This window comes from Cornus florida, unplaced genomic scaffold (genome assembly GCF_030987335.1).
Source record: "Cornus florida cultivar Cherokee Brave unplaced genomic scaffold, ASM3098733v1 CherokeeBrave_3.0.0_Hap2_Chr11, whole genome shotgun sequence".
Classification (NCBI taxonomy): domain Eukaryota; kingdom Viridiplantae; phylum Streptophyta; class Magnoliopsida; order Cornales; family Cornaceae; genus Cornus; species Cornus florida.
In genome coordinates, this window is record NW_026775581.1 from 80392460 (window position 1) to 80417068 (window position 24609).

Genomic DNA, 24609 nt, shown 5'->3' on the forward strand with positions numbered 1-24609 from the left:
ACACGTGCTCACGCTTTCATTCTCACTTTCCCACGCCTGCTTCTGCTCCCGAACTTGTGGTCTCGCTTTCGCTCCCACTCGGTATAACTTAGATGATGCCTGGTTCAAACAATTAACTGTTGGTTGCAGTTGTGCACAGTAGCTTTGTTCAACAAGAACGGACCTTCTCAATAGACTTGTATACCTTTCTGCTGTGGGAAACCCAAAACTATGGGTTCGGTGCTGACCAAATATTGTCCAACTGGTCTTACAAATATAATGGGCTAGTTTTAATGGGTCATGATTTATGGCCTATCGTTGTACATTTACTCACATCTATGGGGAAAAAAATTAAGACAAATTGTCTCTTTCACTATATATTTTTTTTATTAGGTAATTTCTCAGACAAATTTCATTTTAAAAAATAATATTACTTTTGGGAGAGCCTACAGAATGGTTCAAACATTGTTTCTTTTATGAGATTATCATGTAAATTTAACAATCATGTACGTAATTAAATAGCTTAGATAGTACCAAGTTAAAAGGAAAAAATGATTTCTATTAAAATACAGGTACGAGTATGTTAATTAATCTAAGTTTTATTTTTCTAATCATCTACAAAAGTTTCAAACTGTCCTTCAATAGTCGTTCCAATTGAATGGATAAAAGTAATTAAATGAAATTAAATTTGATGCTTTAGTCATTAAATATAATAGTAATTGTTGACCTTGAATCCAAGACTTTTGATGATCATAATTCATTAATGATGTTCTATGCGTACTAATGTCTACCTTGAGCAAAATTACAGATCTACGTTTTCATCAAGTCCAAGACATTACATATAAAAGCACAAATGAAGAAGCATCATGAAGATATGTGAAAAAGACAAAAGTCATCAAGATTCAAAGAGAAGTCATCAAGATCTCATCAAAAGAAGTTAGCTAGGATGGTGAGCTTTTTAGGAAACCTTGTTAAAACATGTATGAACATCTTGAAGCTCTTACTCTCAAAATCATGCATAAAAACTCATTCATTAAGTTTAAGGAACATTGGACCAAGTTTGAACAGAGAGTTTTGGAACTAAGTATCAAGCTATTTCGGCTTACCGAAATACAACTCCAATTCATTTCGGTCTACCGAAATGAAAACATAAATTCCAAGTCTCTACTTATTTCAGAAGACCGAAATAGAAGGGCCAAATGAAACGGACGACCGATTTAAATAGAGACTTTTACATTCAAGGCTCAAGCTATTTCAGTCGACCGAATCAAAAGGCTGAATCATTTCGGCCTACCAAAATAGGAAGTACAAGACAACCATTGAGTTATTTCGGTCTACCGAAACACAAGGATGGTTTATTTCGGTCGACCGAATCTGTGCAGATTCAAATTTTAAACGGCTATTTTGCCTCAAAGTGTGTGTCCAACAGTTAGAATACATATCAGATAGATCTGAAAGACTATATAATGACTTATAAACTTCATAAAAAGGCATTGCATTCATTGAGAAACATATTCTTGCAATCTTAGAACCCTTTTTATCATCATACACATACTTCATATCCTAAAAGAGTATTGAGCTTTAAGTTATTCATATGTACTCTAGAGTGAGCTGCATCTTGTACTTTAGATCTAAGAGAGATCATCTTGTACTTCATCAATCTTTTCCAAATCTTGTAAGGGCTGGTGTGGCCCAAGGAAGACTAAGAGAATGTGTTTCTCTTTACACTTAGAAGCAAGGAAAAGCTTCTTGTAAAAGGTTTGCTCTCCACCCGCAAGGAGAAGCCATAGTGAATTGAGAAGTCTCAAGAGGGGTCTTGAGCCGAGGAGTAGGAGTTTCCGAACCTCACTAAAAATCGTTGAGTAGTTTGCAATTTCTATCTCTATCTCTTACATTTATTGCTTCATATTTTGTTTGATAAATATTGTCCATTGAAGTTTAAAATCTGATAGATTTATTCAACAATTGTCAAGGAAGTTAAACTCAATTCTTATTAGTTAATTAAAACGAAAAATTGACCTTAGTTTGCTTAGACTCTATTCACCCTCCTTCTAGAGTCCATATTTGGGCAACAGTAATTATATTTTAGATTTTTATTAAGTTAGTTATTGACCTGTGAATTCTCATCTTTTATTTTTTTTTTCTTATATCTATATGAGTTAATGCAACATGGTCTTTGTGGAGTAAAAAACTCTCTACGGTTTTTGTGGAGTAAAAAACTCTCTTACACTATCGATATGATACAAATAAATTCTTGTCTCATATAAAATGACGATAATACCCTCGCTTCAATTAAATAAATTAATAATTATAAATAGAAGCAATGTAAAATGACCATTTTATTCGCTTATAAAATTATCGTAATTTTCTAAAAAAACGAAATCCCTTCTATATGAGTTTTCCCTACTTTGTTTAGTTCGGACCACAACCCTGATGGAACGGAATGAGTAGTACCCTTGATTAGCGAGAACAAATCTGAGGCGGTGGATTAAAGGGAGGAGACACGGGAGAGATGGGCTCTATGGCCATGGTCAATCAGTAACCCCTCCTATAAATATCCACGAATTCCTCGCCACCAAAACCAAGATCTACCTCATCATGGAGCTCGCACAGGGTGGCGACCACTTCGTCCAACTCGCCAGCGAGCAAGGAAGGGACGGCCAGCGAAAGCTCCGGCCAAACCATCAAACACACTGAAGCCTCATATATAACTCTCCTCTCATCTTAATCTCTTTCAATTTTTGTCTCATCTCATCTCTCCATGTTATATTTCGTTCACCCAACCCTTTTTTCATAATCTGTTATTTTCTTGCCCTTAATCATCTATAATCGCAATCTATCATCTAATATGCACAGATAGAGGACAATTTGACCTAGGGTTTGAAAAGCATAAAATTGGGGGGTTTTGATTTGAAGTAAGAATTGCAGAAATTGCTGGGTCGCATTTGCAATTGGGGTGTTTGGATGGGTGTTGAGGCTTGGTGAGCAGTTTGGCGATGTAGGGTACTGCGTTGCATATTGGAGGAGGAGGAGGAAGAAGGCGCATATTAGAAGAGAGAAGGAAAAGAAAAGAAAAGAAAAAAAAAAAAAAAAACAAAGAAAAAGAAAAAAAAACATGGGTTATACCCAGAATACATGGGCAATGCCCAATTTAATGCATATAGGAGAGGGGCAAAATGGGAATCAAAAGGGTAAAATAGGATTTTCATTTTTAGTTTTTGTAAAAAAAAAAAGTGGTGAATGAGACTTATTTGCACATTTTTTGAATTTTAGGGACTAATATGCACATTTTTAAAAAGTATGAACTAGTTCTGCACAAACCTTATATGTCAGGGAGTTTTTTGGCACTTAACCCTATCTATATCTATATATATACCCTATAAAAGTGTATTCAATTTTGATTTTTTATATATATTTAAAAATAATTTTTTTAATTTACAAAAATATTATAGGTGAAGTTTCCTTTTTACACACTGTTTGTTTTGTTTTGTTTTTTTTTTTCTTTCTTTCTTTCTTCTTTTTTTTTTTTTCTCAAAGAGTTCTTATTTTAAACAATTTTAAAATTTTAATTTAGGATTTCATTATTAAAAAACCAACTTTGATTATATACCATACCTTGAAAAAAATGATAACTTCCTGTAACGTAATTTTTAAAAGGCAACAATAGTTAAGATGTGTTTCTACTCTTATACCACATTATTATTGAATTATTTTAGAATTCTTTTTACATATAACTTTTATTCAATATAATTGTAATTATTACATGAAATAGTTTCTATGTAAAATTATTTCTATCTTTTTATTTATATACATTTTCGTCCAAGTCAGTGTTCCACTTCGTGATAAGTTGACAACATTATGCAGGTGTTCAATAAAGATGAAGCAGATTAAGACTTTCACGAACATGACAAAACAGTTGTTGGTTAAAGTTATTATATATAGGAGTCATTTGATTTTTTGTGTATTATTTTCTGCGATGATATCCATATTTTAATTAAGAATTAGAGTTAGAATCAACATTAACACCACTTTAAATTCTTGAAAATGTGTCTATTTAACTACTAACACCTCTTTTAAAAAAAAAAAGAAAAAAAAAAAAAGAAGACTCCAGACATGTAATTTTTGTTAAAGATATACCACAAAGTTTGTTAAATGTCTAATTATTGTTACATCGATATTCAATTTATTGTAATAATTTTTAAAGGTATCTCTTCACTTTTTCTTTTTTTAATTTGTTAAACTTTTTGAGACATTATTGTTATTATTATTATTATTATTATTATTATTATTATTATTATCAATACTTTTCTATTCTTTTTCAAAAGTTATGTAGAAATGAAACTTTTCTTCTCTTTTTTAAGAGTTGTGTCCAAATGAAAAACGTATTCAATTATTATTATTATTTTGTATTTTAAATAAATTTATGAAGAGTTGTGTAAAATAGGTGCTTACAAGTCAAAGCACATTACGGTTAAAATTATATGATTACACCTTATAAATTCACACCTCTTTACGAAGACACATTTTCATTACATGCATCTATAAATATCGAGAGTAATTCAATATAAGTTTCTAAAACTCATTGGTTTCAGGGTTTTTCTCTCCTTCTATTTGCTCTCCCTATTTCAATGTGAATTGAGAGAGAGCAATTTATTATTTTTCTTTTTTTTTTTTTTTTTTTTTTTTTTTTCACAGGAGTATCTAGGATGAATCAATTCCGTCAATTAAAAAATAGAGTTTCAATAACTCGTAACCTCTTACAAATGCATACCAAATTTAAGGATTTAGTATTTCATAAGTATTGATTTTCTAAATTACAATTTTTATTTTCCTTTTCAATTTTCTTTACTTGTGTTATATTTAGCTTGTTTTGAAGCCCTTCAAAAAGATGTTTGCCTCCTTAATACCATACTAATAGAGAAATGGTCTCCTTGATTGTACAAGGATGATTCTTTATTTATTTTTATATACAAGTTTAATGCTTACAATGTCCACTTCGATTAGAAAACAGTCATAGTTAGGTTTATTTCTCTTCAATTTATTTTTGAATTATTATTCTAATTGTTAACTATTTGGTTAAGAGATTCAATTTAGATATTTTATATAAAATAAAACTGTATGTCAATTTTACTTCTAATTGATTTTTTTTTTTTGGCAGATTAAGGCAAAAAAACACTCCAATTGACACCCTCATAAATTCTTTACATGAAATAATAAATAATATGAGATATCATTATATTTTAAATCAAAGATATTTTCAAATTGTGATAATACATTAATTACTAATTACAAATATTTTTAGTGAAAAAAAACTTGTGTTTCTCAATATATACATATCCAGTTTATTGAAAAAAATAAGAATAAAAATCTCGGCAAGAAAAAACTCCCTCTTTAATGAGATGTACGATTGAATTGGATTTCATGGCAATTAACAAAGAACAAGAATTCCTCAATGGACTTGTATGCCTTCCTTCGGTGGGCTGTTACCCAAAAAGATGGGTTTGTTGCTGGCCTAATATTGTCCACCTGATCCAGCAATGGGCTAGTTTTTAGTTGACTAGACACCTTTTCAAAAATCCCACCTTCTTCCCCAAAAACCCAAACCAAAAATCCAAACCCAGTACAGAGTATTGTCAAACAACACGGTTTCCCAACTGCGAGAAACTACGATTGCAAGGAGGACTCCTGTACGGAAGGAACCCAATATGATCCTTTCATGTGAAGGATCAGCAACCGCAAAGCATCCCTTTTGAGTAGACGGAGAAAACTGGAGCGGAGGCGGCGAAATTGTCTCAAACATATTGGTGTTGGTGTCGAAAACCTCCGCCACCGTGAAATCAGAATCATATGGGTCTTTGCACGCTACTGGTGCACCAAACAAATAAATCTTACCGTCAAGAGCCGCCGCCTGAGAGTACGAGATTCTACTAGCACTGGGCTGAATCGCACTCCAGGGACCTGAGAGATCGGCGGCTTTCACCGAACAGATACGAGAACCCTCCGTGATGGCGTACACAGTGGAGCCCGAAGCCACACAATAACAGTTCAGCCACGGGATGGCCGTCGGCGGCGTCATCTTCCCGATCGGATCCCTCCGTTATGGCGTACACAGTGGAGCCCGAAGCCACACCGTTACAGTTCAGCCACGGGATGGCCGTCGGCGGCGTCATCTTCCCGATCGGATCGATTGGCGTCGGCTGCTTTTCTTCTCTGTTCTTCTTGGTTTCCCTTGTTCTCTGTTTTCTGTAGGGGTCGAAGTTGTGGTCACTGTCGTAATCGTCTTCGTCGTAGTTGCTTATAAATTAACATGGTACCATTCCATCCCCACATTCTCCGTTGAAGAATTGTACCAATAATTATGGCTTGAAGTTTGCATGCGAAAGTATAGAGTTTTTGAGACCATCCTTCCTTCCTGCACCTTCTGGTTTTTGGATTGGTGAAGAGTTGAGAAAGCCAGGGGTATTAGCAAATAGCACAACCTTTTTTATAATAATACCAAATTCCAAATTCCAAATTGGAATTGGAATTGGAATTTTAATTTAAGGTAGATAAAATTAATTATTATTATTATTATTATTATTATTATTATTATAATGTTTGGGGTTAAAAAAAATACTGTATATAAATATTAATTAAAATTCAAACAAATCTCAATATGATTAGTTTGGAATCGAAATTGAATCCTCTAAGACAATTAAGGATACAAAAATATGGGTCTTAAAAATTCTCTTCTTATATACTTTCTTTGTACAGTTTTTCAAAAAGGTAATCATTTTTGGGACTGAAAAAATATATAGTAAGAATTTCTTAAAAGAAACCTTCTTTTTTAAGAGTTAAAGTTTATCAAAAAAGACATACTTTTTGAAACATAGGAAGTATATATATAGTAAGAATACTTCAAAAGAGAGTTATTTTATGAAGAGTTACAGTTTCTCAAAAATGACATCCAAAGAGAGTTATTTTATGAAGAGTTACAGTTTTTCAAAAATGACATCCAAAATTAAATAATATGTGTAATTTGAAAGTAATTACACATATGCGAAGTCAAAAGGTTTCAACCAAGTCTGCAATGCATAAAAATCGAAACTAATATGGTTTGGCAAGCCCATTAGGGCCTGGAAAACTATCTAAAAAGTTCTATATATACCTGGAATGAAGCTTTCTACTACTTTAGTACATATTAGGCAGTCTCGGCTGAACGAAGGCCAGCCCAATGTGCTATAGCCTATTCAATCAAAATTCTTCAAGAGCAGTTGGGCTCGGACCAGCCCATAATTCATGTGACTTGCATATTCCCAAAAAATTGGATAAAAGAGTTGATGGATTATAGCCACCGCAAAAAAAAAAAAAAAAAAAAGAAGAAGAAGAAGAAGAAGAAGAAGAAGAAGAAGTTAAAATCACTAAAAGACATGCACCGGAGTATCAATAAAAAAAAGTAAGTCAATTACGAAGAAATATATCCAGTCAGCATATTCTTAGAGACTCTCAAGGGTTGTCATTATGACAATTTTATATAAATGGAGACTCGCGTTATACAATTATAATGACATTAATTCTTTACTTATATAAAATTATCTATATCATTTACTATTTCATAAAAATATATTGTAAATATGTGATGAATGAGAATTACCCATGAAAGTCAGGTCTACTTATAGAAGAACAATGAGATACAAACCGATTTGTGACTCACTCACAAGAGTGGTGACATATTGTGCAGTCACCATCACTCGGGAAAGTGTCGTCCAATCCGTTTGAGAATCATTTTTCCCTCTGCATGAAGTAACCTCATTTTGCATGGAAATGAATATTGTAACACATAATCCAACCCTCTGCGAGTATATATAATTATATACGTAGTGTGTACATATATATATATAGTAACGCATATATGTGTGTATTAATGAAGCGAAATAAATTAGATTACAGCTGTCAGTCCCTTCCCCACGAATTTTGTTTGGTTTGACGTTATTTTCTTTACAAGTTTTAGCTCTGTCTAACTAAATTAACCCATGGTCTTACAATTTTTAATGTACCATGATGTCTGAATTGCACAATAAATATATATTCATCAAAAGAGAAGGGTTCAAGTCTATTTCAAAGAGTGGTATCAATATTACTCTTCTTTTTTTTTTTCTTTTTCTTTTTCTTTTTTTTTGGTTAATGTACATTGAGTCCCCAAAAGGGGAAAAAAAAAAAAAAGGAACAACAAACAGCAGGCATCTAAAGGCAAAAAATACAACTTCTATTGCACAACAGTTCAATAATAGACTCAACCACAGATTTATTCTTCCTCCATAGCAGTAAATAAGGCCACTCCAGAGTTAGATCCTTCAGCATCCCTCACAATTGTTTAGGATAAAAGCCAGGGATGTCCACAAGCTGTGGAACAAGCCTGTTGGAAGAGGATTTGCAGCAGCAAAAGAGAGGTTATATGCCTCAAGTATGAACTATTTCTAAGCTTGATTGTTGCAAGTCTGGCTCTAACACAGTTTTTGACTTGAGCTACAATGATCTGAGCAGTGGTTGATTGGTTTCTGAAAGCTCTTGCAATCCTTTCCATCCAAATGAAGTACATTGCTGCAGCCCATAACAACTTGTGGACTAAGAATTTAAATGTACTCCAATGTGAGGAGCACCATTGAAGCAAATCTGACCAATAGCTTGGCATATTTTAAAATCCTACCATATCTTGAATAAGCCTCCAGATGTGTGAAGTGTACTCACATTTAAAGAAGAGATGGTCAATGAATTCCCAATCTGAGTTACAAAGGTAGCAGCTTGTGTAGGACTAGTTTGGCATTAAGTGTGTATAATCTGCCCCTCACAACTAGTTTGGGGATAGAGGATTGAAATAGCTAAGGGTGTGTGTCATTGTGTATACTTTGGTAGGGCTAGCAGTTAACCATTCAATGCAATCTGGTTCAGATGAAGGTTGTGGTAACTCTTGAAGTTGTGAAATGAAGTTTCCTGACTGAAAGAACTGATGCAGCTGAATTGAGTTTGGATGTACCCATTGCTGGTTGAAAATTAGGCTATCAACTAAGATGTTGTTATCAACTAAGATGTTGGTATCAATATATATTACTTGTTAGTGGCTAATTCACTATTTTTCATACTACATGATTAATTTAAACATTATACATTCTCAATATATTTTGTTACTTTTAAGAATGTATAAATATTTGGAACACATTTCATATTTTTGCAATTGTTTCAACTGAACATATAACAAATCCATGACCACTGTCCGTGCCTGAGTGAAAGGGTACAAAAATTAATGTGTGCTGTTAAGTAGTTCTTAATTGTAATAAAAGTTATGAGTTCTCTCCATTAGATTGTATTATCAACTTTTTTTTAATTCATGGATCTTGAAAAAAAAATTCAATCCTATCATGAATAGTCATAATTTAGGATTCTTGTGACGATAGAGACCTTTCAATAGATTTACTTGTCAGGTAGCAATACAGTAGTGTATGCAATAAAGACTCTCTAACTCTTTCTAAACCCTAACAATTTGGGTAGTTGTTTTTTCATAATTCATGAGAAAAATTATTAAGTTGTTGAGATCATGTGGTTGAGACTAATAAAGAAATGTCTTGGACCGGAGTCATGTTGACGTCTTGGACAAGAATTACAATGGTCCCGGACACCTAATAATTTATCATAAATTCAGAGTTGAAAGCATTAAGATTGATCCAAAATCAATATCACTGAAGCCCCTTGGCATGACACCAGGTACGTATACCATTTGGCATTTTATGTTTGTGGCTGAAGCCCCTTGGCATGACACCAGGTACGTATACCATTTGGCATTTTATGTTTATGGCCGAGAGACCGTTGAGAATTGAGATAATGACACGTGTGATGTTTTTTTTTTTTTTTTTTTTTTTTTTTTTTTTTTTTTTTTTTTTGGTAAGTAAGTAGCAAATATCCGACTCCTTAGGCTATGTTTGGTCTAACATCATCATCAAAAAAAAAAAAAAAAGGGGGGGAAGGGGAGGATAATAATGAGAAAAAAAGGAAAGGATGTGATAATTTTAACACTAATCATGTTTGGTGAGATAAATAAAAAGAAATTTTTTTGATGAAATTTTCATTATATTCTTTGGCATTTGAAAGACAAATATATATATATAAAGGTGATAAAACAAATATTAAAATTGTGTTAAATTCCATTCAAGTCCAAAGTAACAAGTTGAAAACAAAGATTGGAAGGATAATAACACCTACTCATCATGCATAATTTGTATCATTTATCTTTCTTTCTTTTTTATATTAATAATTTATACCAAACGTACACAATATATATACTATATATTACATTCCTTTCTTTTTTCTCTTGTTATTTCTCTCCAACCAAATTGCACCTAACTCTTGACAGTACGTCCACTTATAAATAATGTAATATCCCACTTCACTTCATTCCATATAATCTTTGATTTTAGGTTGTGCTCCAATCTCTTTCATCATATATAGCTCTTTATTGAAGCTTTAATGGAGTTCCATTTCCTACCCATCTTCGCATTTCTTTCATTAAGTTTCTAAAATTCCATATATATATATATATATATATATATGAATAAGGACTAACCAGTGCACAATATTTCAGTCAATGCAAAGGTGTTGTTTTAAATTTAGAACCCATGAGCTCCCTGTTACAATAGGGTTAATATCATGTTGCACCAAGGTCACCCTCATAGGCATGTATAAATACAAATTACAATACCTTTTGGGTCTGTATTTTTTTTCATATATATCTATTAATTGAAAATTTATTTATTTTTTTTTAAAAAAACAATAGTATGAGAAATTGATTGCATTTCTATTTTTTGTTGTTGCTGGCACTGGTGGCAATTCATGCAGCTCTGACTCCTGAAACTTACTGGAAGTCAGTGTTGCCAAACACTCCTATGCCAAAAGCTATTATGGATCTTCTGCACACTGGTTCATATTATAATCTATACTTCTATTTCCACGTGATATAATTGGGAAAAAAAGAAGATTGAAAATATAATTTATTTAGCCGGATAAAAAGTCAGTTTTGCTGCTTAAAATAATACGTTATCGTTTCTAAGTTTGACTCAAATCGTCACTTGCAAGAGAGAGAAATGATATTATAAAATCAACAGGGTCTATTTACGATATTAATAAATTACAGGAGGGGTAGGTAGAATTTATTTTTTAAAATTCAAAAATAAAATTTATAACTTAACCTTATTTTTTATTTTTTACTTTTCTTTTATCCCAAAATTAAATTTATAACTTAACCTTAATTTCAAAAAAAACAAAAAAAAATTCTTATATAATCTGATCACTCTTAACAGAATTCCAAAGGAACTGTAGGAGACATTACACCTGTATCTCCATAAATTTAAGGTTCCCTTGGCCATAGATTAGCAAAAATTGTGAGATACCTCCCCTCTCCGAGTCAACCATCAAATGAAAGAAAAGTTATGAAGTATATATCAGTATATGTGTATATATACTGTTCACGCAAGTAATTCTTTTATCGTAGCTCTACCGGTAGAACCTTAGCGGCACATAATTTTTTAGTGGAACAAACCAAGAAATAGAATTTATAAAATATCAATAACATTTGTCATAACCAACAAAATGTTTGATGAAATGTTTAAAATTAGTCCACTTCTTAAAATATTCAGCTATGATAAAAATAAATAGATTATTGGATTTTCTTAACTGGTGCTGCATTTGTTAGAGGGATGAAGAGACAGTTGATCATCTTTTGCTACATTGCCCAGTTGCTAGGGACAATTGGGGCCTGATTTTGTCTTTATTCGGGGTCCTCTAAGTTATGCCTCCGACCTCGATTGGTTTGGTTGACACTTGGTGATGTTGTAAAGTGGGTTCCAAAGCCCATGATTATTGGAGGGTGGCACCCTTGTGTCTTTGGTGGTGCTTATGGAGAGAACGCAATAGGTAATCCTTTGATGGTGAGGAGGCTCTTTTGGGTTGCTGAAATTTTCTATTCTCAGTTCTCTTTTTTGTTTGTTCGGTTTTTGGGAGGAATTGTAAATCGTTGGTGAAGATAGTTGATTTTTTTGGACATTATGAGAGTTTAGGGTATTTAGCTGTTTTTTTGTCTGTGGCTCGTACTCCCCGTCTTACTTATTAAAAAAAAAAAAAGAAAAAAGAAAAAAGAAAAAGGAAGACCATCCTAAACGATCTTATGACAGGATCCTATAATGTTCCTATGGTGATTCTACCTTTTTATATTTTCTCTTACGATTTCTCCTACGATTCAGATCGATTTCTCCTACCGTCGGATGCATAACCCTCCAATTCGCTCATGGACAATAAATTCTAACCCTCCAATTCGCGGACACCTGCGCACTTATATAATATATATCCAGATATACCACTTTTCATCTTCATTGTTTTGCTTGATTGTTGAGAGACAGAGGGAAGCCGAAGATGTTTGTTCAGAACTTGAGAAGAGACAGAAGGAAGCCGAAGATGTTTGTTCAGAACTTGAGAGGTAAGGTCATGTTTGTTATTTTAATGTCTTTATTATAGCCACTACAAGAAAAAAGGGCTTCTACGAGGGGCGAAAAACGCCGTGGAAACCTATTCACGGTGCATTCTAGGCACTCGTGTACGAGGGTTCCGTAAATACTTAATTTTTTTTACGAGAAAAAATTTACCTCGTAGAAAAACAATAGATTCGCCGTAGAAAATAATTTCGTTTATATATATTAAATTATATTTAATTAACCTACGAGATGCCGTGGCATGCCGTAGAAAAGGTTTCTACGGCGAATTGTAACTACACGTAAAAAATTCACGAGACACCATCACCTGCCGTAGAAAAGTTTTTTACGGCGAAGAGTAACTACCCGTAAATAATCTCACGAGGTACCGACGTATGCTGTAAAAAAGTTTTCTACGGCAAATTGTAAATACACGTAAATAATATGACAAGGTACAGAAGCATGCCGTAAAAAAGTTTTCTAAGGCGAATTTTAACTACCTGTAAATAATCTCACGAGGCATTGAACCATGCCGTAGAAAACTTTTCTACGGCAAATTTTAGGTATCCGTAAATAATATAAACCATTCTCACGACTTGCCATGTATGCCGTAAAAAAGTTATTTAAGGAGAATTTTCACTTATTTATGGTATTTCAAGCTCCCCGTAAATAAAATATATATATATACTTTTTTATAAATAATGCACCCTTAATTAATTCCAGTTAATCATCCACTACCTATAATTCACATCATTTTCAGCTATAATTCAATTCAATTCAATTCAAAAAACATACATATCCCATTGAATATATCAAAAGAGTTAAAACATTTTTACAATTCATCATTTATCAATGTTCTAAAACAGAAAGTACATCCATTTGTCAAGAAAATCATCAATTTCTTAACACTTCTGTTGAAATATTGATAAACCTTCTAGCACTTGAGTTTCAGTCTGCACTTGTCAAAAAACCACCTCACTATACAAAATCCAAGGAAGTAGCTGCAGAATCCACGGTACAAAATCCAAGAAAGTAACTGCATCACACAAGTCTCAAATTCAGAATGCTAATAAAAAAAGGAAATAACAAGATTATCATTTATGAATCAAACACAAACATTTTTATATATTTAAATTTTTTTTCCGGTGCTTCTCAGATCTGTATATTTGCTTTTTTGCTGTGTTTTTTTATAGGATTAAAACATAAAATTCATAAATACTCTCTGCTTTGGATATTGGATTAGCAAGAACCTCTGTATCTAATTGATGGATAATGTGTATGACTTTTTCTTTTTTTCTTTTTTAATGATTCGTATTGATTCAGGAACTCTCATGCACGAATTTATGCTAAATTGTTTATATACTGTGCTGATGTTAATTTTATGATTTCTTCATACACTCCAACTGCAACAAGATCAGGGGATAAATGACAAGGACTGCACTTAATTTGAAAGATTTGTCTAGTTTTCGTTGTATCTGATATTAATGCTAAGGTGTGTGGTTAACTGGGTTTAGATAGGAAAAAAAGGCTATAACAATTAATCCATATATAATTAACGCAACAGGCCATTAAAATTCGTATTAACATTCTATATTCATTGAATTATTGCAAACTAACATTTATGGGTTGGAATAACCCCGGTCCCTAGATATTTAATACTCTCTCGTCGTTCAAGTCAAAGTAAAAAAGTATTGTTGAAATTCTATTGAACACCTCAACTAATTTTATTTGAAAAAGAATATAAAATATATCCAAAAATAATGTCTCTGCAACATGACATGTGCAACCGATTAATTTCAACCAGTTGCACTTTAAAACCTTTCAAAAATCTCAAAACAAGGTTGAAAATTTTCCAATGGATTAGATTCTGTCATGTGACAAAATCTAGAGAGTTCATAAACCAGGTGGAAAACTTCCAACTTGATCTCTTGACCACAAATCACAAAGCAAATGAAGGTAAAAAAATATATTCACCACCCTCAACCATGTATGTAGGAATATGCATTAATGTAGGAAAATAATAGAATCTAGCTTAACTTTCTAACTCATCTACACTTCTACCTTGGAAAAAAAAATGTTAGCTAATTCATGACAGGTTCGGGTTGGATTTTGGGTTGCTAAACATGGATGAATCCAAGCCTAGACCAAATTCCAAATAACACTGCCAAAACCCCAATTTTTTTGGATTGGGCTTTGGGTTTGCCCCGTCGAGTTATAGTCTTTGTCATAGGATCAGGTCCTCTCAGAAGTTGTACCCAAAAAAAATATATAAATAATTGGAAAAAAAAAACGGAGAACTCAATAAATGTTACAATGTAATGCACCTTATTTTAACTTTTCTCAAACATTTTATATTAGACATTACTCCCCTACTATAGCTGTGATCGTTTCCTCATCCTAGCTAACTAGTTTGTTCTTGTATAAATACAACATATCTTATATTTTTAATATATTGAATGTTTGAAATTATTCTACTGGGATTGATTCTCAAGAATTAGATATATTTCTTATAATTATTCCCTGCATTCATCGGTGGTGAGTTCTTCTTCGACCACATCGACCATTCGACCTTCTTCGGCTTCAGGTTTCTGATTATCATCTCCAACAATTGTGAGTTCTTTCTACTTTTCCATGAAGGCCCCTCTTTCTCTCTCTACACACATACATGTATATACTTATATCACTTTCTACTTTTCCAGAGACCGATGTGGTGGATTTATTTTTGTTTTGATGGCTATTGTTAGATTTGGTTTAAAGCTTATTTTATTGTTTTGTATATGATGAATTTTTTTTTTTTTTTTTGGAAGTTTTTAAAAAGAGAACATGGTGATGATGTTGATACCAAAGAAAGAACATGGTGCATGTGGTCCAAAAAATAATATAAAAAAATAAATAAATAAAATTAGTGTATTAGGGACGGTACATACTGTCCTCAAAATTATATGCATCAGGGACGTTCATAAAAACTGTCCTTAATATATATAGTATTAGGGACAATCTCTACCGTCCCTAAAATTTATTAGGGACGGTATTATTTGGGACAGTAAATACTGTCCTTAAAAGTCGAGTTTTTTTGTCACAGTCATATTTTACTGTCCCTAAAGCTCTTTTGGCACGCAACAATTAGGGACGGACAGAATTTCTTTTCAAAATCTTGTTTCATTTTATAAACAACATATCAACAACTTCTCCTCCACAACAATCAATCAAAACCTCCACATACGATGATCCCATACTCCCATGCTTTCAACATTTTAAAACAAGAAATAAAAATGGCCTCCACACGAGCCGATGTACCAATAATGTAATAAAGTTCAAGATACACCGCAAAATTGGTCACTTAAAGGCACGTGACCCCCCTAAGTATGAGTATAAAAAGCATTAAAATTGTGCAATCATAAAAGAAGCTTAGTATTTGACCTTTGTTGTAAACTGGAACCATAGAAATTCTGATTCTTCTACTCCTAATGAATTGGTGATAATCAATCCTGTCAGGAAAAAATATTTCAAAAATGTAATGCCAACAAATACATAAAAAATCAGATCGTACGACTAATTTAAGAAATATAATAATAAGTTAATGAATGACTAATTGACCTGAATAATTTTCACATATTTCTTAGGCCATACAACTAAGCTTGTGTTAGCATCATGAAGATAAAAATTTCCATTTAGGCTTGCTTGATAAAAAGGACAGTCGCTGACCAAGATATCATCAAAGAAACCTATAGAAAAATTATTTATATTCGCACATAAAAGAAACCTCCTGCACTCCACTCCCTAGACCTTACCATAATTTATTTATTTATTTATTTATTTTATTTTTTATGGAGTAATATTTGTTTAAGGTAGCTAATATTGCTATAAAAATAGACTAATTAACAAGAGAAAAGGAAAGTTGATAAGAACACAAGTGTCTCCCAAGGCACAAGAAAGCAAAACAGTTCTACATGTTTCATCAATTCACAAGAGTCCGTACATAGTTCTTTAAGGTAGCTGGGTGGAGCAACACATGGCATTTCATGATCCCATATTATAATTCCTAGCTCCTAAGTTTTTAAACTCATTAATCTCGTAATTAATTAACATAAGACTTGATATTTAAACAGGTACTAAAGCTCAAGGAACAGCTCATTGAGGCAAAGAAGGAGATACAAAGGCTACTGGAGCGATCGGATGAGGTTTCAAGCAACAGTCCGAGTTCATCATTCTCAATGGATGCATTGGAGCCCCCTTTTCTGAGAATTCGGGATGTAAGGATTGGAAAATGTCTTGTATTTGTTGGTTCTAAGTGAGGTTTGCCTTTTTAATGTCAAATGTTAACCAAAAGGGTTCATGGTTATTCTATCTATATTGGTATCACAACGGCATTTTAGTCATTATACTCATGAGTGTGTATGTGTTATACTCTTATTATATGCTGCATACTATATGCTGCAATACACCACAGAGGTTCTTATCAGGTATATATATACATCACAGCCATTGCAGCAATATATATCCTTGTTAAGGGCAATTCTGGTATTTCCTAGTATTTTCATTGTGCAATAAAGGACCCCCTACATTTAGCCACATGAATAGTGGTCCTAGAGTGATAGGATAATAACAGAAAAATGAAGCTCTTAATTGTATATGTATCAGCATTGTACAATGACAATGTAGGCTGCAGAAAAGGTGGTTTGTGTGATACAAGCTAAGGCTGCACTGGGGTTGTTTGGTCTATTCAGTGTATACAATGTCAGATTATATTAGTATCTACAATTGGCCAGTGATGGAGAATACTCATCCACACTAGGGCAGCAATTTCTTGATATATTTATGCTGTTATAGCAGCAGCAGAAAGGTGTACAAGAGAGAACTTGAAAATAAGCTTTAGAGCTGAGAGTGTGCACTTTTTGAGAGCCAAAAATGAACCTCATGAGCTGAAAATGAAAAGGTCCTCGAAAGCTAATAGTTCAGGATGATTTCAAAGTGATTCTTTGAAGAGTTGTGCTGTGTTTAAGCTCTGGAATCAACATACAAAGGTGCTAATATAATGAAGACTATAAGGGGCTGTGAAGCTGATTTTATGGTGAAAAATGAGACTGAGAAGGTGAAAATTTGTTGTGGCTATTTCTTAAACTAGAACAAGGGGTGAGCAAGTGTATCTTGGTGGTTTATATCAGCTGAAGTCATTTGGGAACACATATCAAAGCTGGTATAGAATCTTATATCTCAAACCCTCAATTTAACTTGTTTTTTAGGTTTGTATTGTTGGAACTGAATTTATCATGATATAATCTTGCTGTACTATGCTTGTACATCATCTGAGAATGATTGTATTGATGATTTGAAGCTGTTGAAGTTGATTATAAACCAGAAAATTGGTTTGTTCTTGTTTTGACCTCATAAACCTCACTAAATAAGGTTTTCAGTTTAAAAAGCCTGCTGAGTGTGTGCTGTGACTGAAATTCAACTGTTTCATTGCTATGTTCTTTATCTGTGTAATGGTAATTTGATATTACATGACTGAGAAAATCAAAAACAAAAGAATGTAGCTGAGAAATCAATTCAATTACAATTAATTATTACATTTAGGAAAAAAAATTATTACATTTTGGTTGGTTCAGATTTATGTAAGTCAGGGTTCATGCCAATTGCAATTAATTATTAATGCATTACACCATAAAATTTCGTTGCATCCAATGACACGACAATAGATAATCAATTCCACTAAACATAAGTGTGTGATTGCAATAAAAGGATCTTTACCTTCAAGCTCTACCATTGCCTTCTTTATCACAGGCATGAATTTACCTACAAAAGAAATTGATTTTACAGAAAAGAGTTGGAATTTTTAGTACAAAAATTAACACGAATGATTCAATTCAACTAACAAAATCAGCCTCAAGATTGTGGAATTTCCATTTATATTCTCCCAAAGGAAAATTTCAGGATGGGGGTAAAGACAACTGCAGCTCCACCTATTTTCAGAGAGTTGCTTAATGCCGTTGTTGCCAAGCTAAGCTTATTGTATTTTCGCTCTACCCTCATAATCTCAGCTTCCCATCATACTTATAGATGAGACCACGGAGTGGCGGCAGCTTGTATTGAGGTTGGAACGTAGAAAGAGCAAGCTGTTTTCTTAACGGCATGTTATTTGAAGAGGGTACGGAAAGCAAGAAAAGATGGAGCAGTCATATGTTGAACCGGGGTAGTAATCCAAGACAACTAGCAATCCTTTCACTGTTGTGTATCGCTCACTCCCTCCCTACTAGCGTTCTTCCTTTGTCTTCTTTAAAGAAGGGCAAGGTTTGGATGTGCTCTAGATGCCCTTTATAATGCAATTTTTTTTTTCCCCGCTAAGGATGTAAAGAAAATTATATATATATATATATATATATATATATATATATATATATATATAAAGATTATAGTACAATTATTATCTTTCTTCCACCCTAACAAAATTAAACTGCAAATGGTTATTTTTCCAATTAACTAGCTTTCAGAAATATTGTTCTTCTAAAGTCATATATACTCCAATTAACCTCATCTATTGGTCACATTTTGGTTACATTTTTATCTTACAATGGTCTGACATAATTATTGACCTTTTCTCTACCTTCCCATTTTTCTTAGAAATGCTTTTTTCTATTTTTGATTTCTACATATGAAACTTTTTTAGTAAGTTTTAGTGAATCATTCCCATCTCTAATTCTACAATTCCTTCAACATCTATATAATGCTACAACATCTATATAATGGTATTATGTTCTCTGTTATGTCCCTTCTCATTCAACTTCCTATCATTTATTTTTTCTTATTCATTTTTATTGGCTTCTTCTAGCATGTCGAGTACTCAGACCCATACTCCAAAAGATGCACCTTGTTCCATTCACGTTGTGTCCACCCTGGTGCAATTTTCTATAGAACAGATTTGATAGCTATTATAGATAAAAAAAAAAAAAAAAAAAAAAACCATATAACAAGAAAGACATATCAAGAAAAAACAAATGCATGACCGATTGTAAACTATTACCACCAGTTTTCTGTGTAGTATAACATAAACATAAAAATTACGTTCACAATATATAAATACATATCCATGATAAAAAGACATGTCTAAGTTGGTTAGTAGAGGATTAATGTACCTTAGGACTAATAATTCTCAAATGGTCTTATTTCGAACTTCTTCAAGTTTCTTCAAAATCTCTGTTGGAGTTATGTCCAATTCATCTGCAATTTTTCATTGCAGATCCAGCGGCAATGTTAGGAACTGCTCACACAAATCTCTATCAATCACATCCTACAAAACCATTTCAAAATTTCAGTTTTGTTCCAACATTAATTGGAAAGACCGAGCAGGAAAAAATGAATGCCAAATTTTCTCAACATATTCGAATAATTAAGATGCAGAATTACTAAGATACATGTTGCCACTTAAAAAAAAAATAATAATAATAAATAAAACAATAATATGATGCCAGCCCAGGCATTCAATATAATGAACTATTATTAATAGTGGTGGTATCATCATCAGCAGCAGCAGTTCTAAGCACTGGCCAATACCTCTAACTGGAACTGTTTTAGTTCAAGTTTGACATGCTAACACTCAACTAAACACACTGGAAATGTGTCAAATCTTTGAAAAAAATAATTAATAATAATAAACACAGTTGTTTCTTCCCATTTTCTATTGGAAGACTCAAATCTATGTGACCTATGAAGAACAAAAGCTTTTGCAAATGAGCCATTTCCATAGTGTATGGTTGATACTAAAACGTTTGTATAGGTCTCCAACACTACTTCAATGTATCAATACGTTGAGAACATATGTTTTTGATTTTTAATAGTTCTTTAATAATTCAAGACCCAAGTCAAAACATATCTTTAACATTGATAAGCAGACTTCTTAGTGAATCATTCCCATCTATAATTTTACAATTTATATAATTTGCTTCTAAAGATGTGTGTGAGAATGGGATTATGAAAACACTTTTATCATTGTCATATATAGTGAAGGCTTCACTATTTATTCTTCTTGGGACTTAAGAAACTGAATATTTTATCATAACCATTCCAAATAAATGAATAAAATATATCATTCATTATAAATATTCAACTCAAATTCCACATTCCAACTAAATATTAGTTGCCGCCAACTCAAAATAACATCTAATTTTCAAGTATCATCACTCCGCCATAACAAATGTAGGAAATATACCTCAAAAAAATTAGTCACATCTAAGAACAAATAACAAACTTCATTAACCAAAACCAAAACACAAAATTAAACAAATATTTAAAGGGCAAAACTCATGTGCACCATAAATAACCATTCAGTATGTAAAAAGACTTGTCTAGTACACCAATGTTCATTTAACTAATGTATTAACTATAATCTATACACTATTGTTGAAAACAGCATCCATGAACCACCAAAACTTAGTTAAAGCACCTCCATGTGTGAAGTCAGCCTGGCACCTATGTAATTTACAAAAAATATTATTCCAAATGTAAATATATACACTCAAACAAAGCAATATTTAGACATGCATAAATAATAAATCTCTTTAATCTAATTAATAAAATAAAATCCCCAGCAAGGCTTAACATAATAGCCAAGAAAAGCTCTCTATCTCATTAAAATCTTAGTTCCTCAAATAAGTACAAATCAACCAACTATATGAAAAGTAGCAACCCATACCACCACCAAAACTAATATTAATTACTCAAATAAGTTTCATTCTTAGCTAAATATTCAAACTTAGCAGGCAGGAATTTTTAAAAAAAGAAATGCCCATAAATACAATCAATATGGAAATATGGACAACATCTATCATTCTTCTTTCACTTTCAAGAATACAAATGAAACTTCATTTTCAAGAATACAAATGAAACTAACTCATGAAATTCAAAATCTACCACAAAATGTTGATCTTCAAGATCAGTTGAGTTGGATATTAAGTGTTGAACTTCTAAATAATTGAGAATTGGGTAGTAAATACAATGTATGCAGGTGGGAGATCAGAGCAGGTGGTAGTAAATGCAATGTATGCAGGTGGAACCTAAAATGTGTTATTTATTGTATATGCATATATTTTTAAAATCTCTAAGTTTTTAGAGCAGATGGGAAAATTCATGAACCTCCACAACATGGATTGTTTTCGCACCGCTCACTGTTAAGCCTCTTTCCATGTTTATATGTCTATATGGTCCAGTGTTGGTCCTGAATCTTTATGGTTATTATCCATAATAAATTTAGGGATATGTTGGAAATAAAATAGCAAGTCCTAATCAGAATTTCTAATTGCTAATGAACTACATTGCTGAATATGTTTTAGAGAGAGAAATTCTTATATGTTGTATAATATTCATGCAGTACTTGTAATATCAAGTCTCTAGGAAGGTAAAGAGAGCATTTCAATTATCACAACTCACATACATTAGGGACTTTGATGAATGTTTGTTTTAATTTTGCCCATGCCAGTAGGGTTTGAAACCCGTCTTCTTCTTCTTCTTCTTCTTCTTTTTTTTTTTTTTTTTTTTGAATGTTGGTACCTATTTTCTACCTAGTTGGATACTCTCAATCTTCTATAGTTCTATTTGATACTTTTGACAATACATAACACATTAGAGGAGGCTATTAGATAGAACATGTGTCCATCTAAGTTGAATACACAAAGAATATCTTTTAATTTTTAAGTTTTACTAAGTAATAGACAACGAATATCTTTAGCAACCAATTGGAATTGAGCATTTTAGGAGTAGATCCAAAACTGCTTGCAAACTCAGAAAATAATAATGAAAATCAGAAATTTTGAAATGGGACAACACTTAATTTCAAAAAAGGGAAGAACAAGAACAAAAAGGATAGCAAAATATATTTTTAATAATATCATTAGATCTTTGATTAAATTTTTCTGTCTTCTTTTTTTTTTTTTTTTTTTGAATTTATGTTATACAGAAATTTCATTTATTGATATGATTCTAATATTAAGAAGAAAAGACTGAGAAATGAAAGAAAAACTCCCAAATAGAGTACCAAAAATGTAATTAATGTGAAAACCTTTAGCATCTACCTACATACCATCATAAGAAACAAAGAAATGAAACATGAAAATTAAATAAGATGAAATAATTGTTATTCTAGGTCATCACATCCCCAACCCAACTCCAAACAATCAAACTCCAAAAAACAAGCATATCTATTCCATAGAATTATATAAATGTAGGCAAAAAAAAAATTTCTTCATAAATACGCAATACAATCAATGTTATGGGAAAGTTTATTCCATTATCAGTTAAATTGAAATCATCTCATAGGACAGGAAATTCAACAAATTGTATACAAATATAAAAAAATAATGGAAATTTAGGTTTTGACCTGGTAGCGGCTGTGAACGTTGTTGTAGTATGGATAGGGGTGCTAGAGAGGCGATCGCGAAATCCCACCGAGAGAAAGATAGCATTCTGAAATATGCCCCAGATCTCTTCGATTCTCCGGCCAAACTGAAACCGCAGTATTTTGAGAGAGATAAAAGAAAAGAAGAGTACTCGAGAGAGAACTTGAATGAGGCAGCGCTTGAAAGTCTTGAATGAGAGTAGAAATACGACAAGTATGCAATTCAAGGCGAACAAAGGTTGTGGTCAGTGGAATCAAGGACTGTGGCGGTCGGCGTATCATGTTCTAGGGCTTCTCTTTGCGAAAGGACTGAAGAAAAATTAGGGGGAATTGGTTTTTGTTTTTGTTTTTTCAAGGTTTCCCATGTAAGGGGGGGTTTTGGTGGGAATAAACATTTTCTTCTCTAGGTGGTATAAACAAATAGCTCGCTCAAATAGATCAAATCAAGAATCAGTTCACAGACACACACACATATATACAAACATATGTGCATAAAAATGTATAGATATAGAGAAAATTTTGTGAAAAAGATTAGACTGATAATGGAAAGGATGAGAGGCAACTATAACAAGGTACGTACCGTCGTCCATGGTGGCTCGATTCAACTTCAATTTTTCGTCGCTGGTTGAAAACCCTAACCTCTTCGCTGGTCGCTGACGGAATGATCGACATCGTCCGGAGTCCAATCTGAGAAAGATGAGTTTAGGAAATCAAGCTTTCTTTCCTCAAGTTACTGCTACCAACACGGTTCGTCCAAAGAAATCGATAGATGAGAGATTCGGGTCTCTCTCTTTCCACACTCTCGTTGAAGCTTCTTTAGGGAAGAAAAACTCTGAAATGGGTTTTTTCTTTTTTTCTTTTTTTGTCCGCCTATTTACTTTGGCACTTTGGCGGGGGAGTGAAAATTTTTCGGTGGGAAAGTATTTTGGTGGGCTTTTTCCTTGTTTGGCCGGCTATTTTGGTGGAACTTATTTAAGGCGCAAAAAAGGCGCCTTAAGTGTGAAATTTATTCACGAGCTCTTTAATACACCGTAAAAGACTTAAATTCATTTTTTTAAATATATTTTTTAAGTAATTTTATTAACTGTGCCTATTCAATTTGGTGGGCAAGTGTTATTGCTTATTTATGGGGGAAAAAAAATGTCTTAAATGTGAAAGTTTTCAACGAGGAACATTTATACTGTTAAAAGTGTACAAATATGCCGTAGATATATCTAAATATTCACGACCTCTTTAATACACCGTAAAAACATTTTTCTACGACGATTTTACTAAATCCTCGTGGAAGCATGTCCTATAACGTAACAATTACGAGGATTCTTTTAAAAACTCCGTAAATGATAGTAATCACGAGGCAAAATAAAGAGGCCCCGTAAATACTATGTCGTAAAAGCCCACATTTCTTGTAGTGAGCTTTGTCTCCATCGATTTTGCTAGATTTCTATTGTGATCTTCTTCTTCTTTTTTTCTTCTTCTGTTGCTCCACATGAAATTCTAGGGTTAGGGTTTGGGTGTTTGCATTTTATTCTCTTGCCTTCTGATCGAAATAAGGAACTCCAAAATTCTTGTCTTGATTTTTTTAATAATGCGGAGGTGAGTGTGTTTTAATAAAATTTTAAAAACAAAAAGTGTTGTTATATTGCATTTTCCACTTTGAATCATCCTCAACTTTTCCATTTTGTCGTAGGAATTTTAAATTTAAAGATGAAATGGAATGTTTCATTTTCCCGCGGCTTAAATTTGTTGTCACAG

At 32.6% G+C, this 24609-nt stretch overlaps 1 long non-coding RNA gene across 5 annotated transcripts; it reads right to left on the reverse strand.

The window, feature by feature from the left end:
• Positions 1-13246: 13246 nt before the first annotated feature.
• On the reverse strand, positions 13247-23735 carry LOC132282835 (uncharacterized). Of its 5 annotated transcripts, none has more exons than XR_009471899.1 (6): positions 23438-23735; positions 22840-22964; positions 19604-19758; positions 18222-18266; positions 15891-15958; positions 13247-13506 (listed from the first exon to the last, which is right to left on the reverse strand). It is a non-coding gene; the product is annotated as an uncharacterized LOC132282835 (long non-coding RNA). The 5 variants fall into 5 exon arrangements; XR_009471900.1 differs by lacking the exon at positions 22840-22964 and adding an exon at positions 20911-20936 and having other exon boundaries at positions 23438-23732; XR_009471898.1 differs by adding an exon at positions 20911-20936 and having other exon boundaries at positions 22840-23732.
• Positions 23736-24609: the final 874 nt, after the last annotated feature.